This window comes from Myotis davidii, unplaced genomic scaffold (assembly GCF_000327345.1).
Source record: "Myotis davidii unplaced genomic scaffold, ASM32734v1 scaffold214, whole genome shotgun sequence".
In the NCBI taxonomy this organism is placed as follows: Eukaryota; Metazoa; Chordata; class Mammalia; order Chiroptera; family Vespertilionidae; genus Myotis; species Myotis davidii.
The window spans coordinates 2,041,522-2,043,737 of NW_006285782.1; positions in this window are offsets into that span (position 1 = coordinate 2,041,522).

A 2,216-nucleotide genomic window follows, 5' to 3' on the forward strand; every position below is an offset into this window, starting at 1 on the left:
CCAGGCCCCTGAAGCCCTTTATCAGCACCCCCAGGGATCTCCGCCTTGGATCCCAGCATCGCCCAAGTGACCCCACCTCCTTCCTGAAGCGATGGTTCTCCTGGTCCTGCCCCTGTCTTCGGGTCCTAGAGCTATCCCCGGCACACAGTGGAGTGAAGGAGTTGAGGTGTGAAAGGGGGTGACTTTCCCCTTCCTGCCGGCTCTCTCCCTGCCTCTCATGTAGCAGAAGAGGAGTGTATAGCTCACACTACAAGGCTTCTGAAGAGGCGTGCATGTGTGTGTGAGTGTGTGTGTGTGTGTGTGTGTGTGTGTGTTCAGCGAGGAAGGGAGAGGGAGACATAGAAACATCAATGATGAGAGAGAATCATTGACCGGCTGCTTCTTGCATGCCCACCACTGGTTACAAGCCCGAAACCCCATCATGTGCCCTAACAATAAATGAGCTGTGACCTCCTGGTTCATAGGTTGATGCTCAACCACTAGGCCACACCGGCTGGGCTCCATGGCTTTTACGCATCTTTTTAAAATGGCTTCGTCATTGTTACATTTTGAAATTAATTTACTGCACTTATAGCACTAATTTTTAGCTGTTAATAAAGAGAAGTCTTAGAGGGGAGTGAATGAATAAGTGGATCCAAAATGTAGTAATAATAACTGTTACTCCACTGGTCAAGAATATGGCCATCTTTATCATCTGGAACACAGGCAGGAACCTACATAATCAGAAAAGAACCTGGGGCACAGAATCAAAGCATTTTATAAACCTTGGACGGAGAGAGATATTAGCTAAATTTGGAATTAAGATTTTTAATTTACTAACTTCATAACTTATTTTCCCATTTCTTCTCCCATTTCTTCCAAAATTGCAGCTGACTGTGAATGAGAAGTTGGGGCCGTGTGTGTGTGTGTGTGTGTGTGTGTGTGTGTGTGTGGTGGGGAGGAATACGGGGTGGGGTGGGGGGAACAGGAAGAATTGCTGCTGCGTGTGCTGCTCAAAAGGCTGGCCAGAAGCACCGTTTGTATAATCAGTCCAGCGGGGACATGTGACTGACTGCATTCTGTTCCCGTGTGGAGAGAGGCTGCTGGGGCAGTGTGTGCTCTTAGGGGATAAGTTCATCTATTCCTTCAAATAAGCAAAAGATCTTAATCTATTGTTTTTATTGAGGTGATCAGTTTCATGGGGTTAGAAAATTAAAAAGAGGTGAGTACCTTCCTTGTCATTCTTAGAGTTTTTATAAAATGGTGATACATAACTATATGGCTCAACTTTAAGCTCTACATGCTATTTGTACACAACCTAGCCTTTTCTAAATATTTGTCTATTGGTTTCCCAACTTATTTTGAAAAATTTTGAATCTTCACCAATGTTGAGAGTAAAGGGCAGAGCACCCATACACCTTTCACCTGGCTTCACCAGTTAACTATACATATATATTTTATTGATTTCAGAGAAGAAGGGAGAGGGAGAGAGAGATAGAAACATCAATGATGAGAGAGAATCATTGATCAGCTGCCTCCTGATGCCCCCTACTTGGGATTGAGCTTGCAATCTGAGTATATGCCCTGACTGGGAATCAAACCCTGAGCTACTGATTCATAGGTCTGAGCCATGCCAGCAGGCTTACCACTTAACATTTTGCACAATGCTTTAGCTCTTTTTTTTTTTTCCCCCAGAATGACTTGGTTAAGTCTGTGTTTTATTTTTTAAATTAAATCTTTATTGTTCAGATTATTACATTTGTTACTTTTTTCCCCCCATAGCTCCTCTCCACCCAGTTCCCACTCCACCCTCTGCCCTTACCTCCCCCCACCTCCCCCACGGTCCTCATCCATAGGTGTATGATTTTTGTCCAGCCTCTTCCCACACCCCGTCCCCCCCAAGAACTGTCAGTCCACTCCCTTTCTATGACCCTGATTCTATTATATTCACCAGTTTATTCTGTTAATCAGATTTTTTATTCACTTGATTTTTAGATTCACTTGTTGATAGATATGTACTTGTTGTTCATAATTTTTATCTTTACCTTTTTCTTCTTCTTCCTCTTCTTAAAGAATACCTTTCAGTATTTCATGTAATACTGGTTTGGTGGTGAAGAACTTCTTTACCTTTTTCTTGTCTGTGAAGCTCTGTATCTGAACTTCAATTCTAAATGATAGCTTTGCTGGGTAGATCTTGGTTGTAGATCCTTGCTATTCATCACTGAGTATTTCTTATC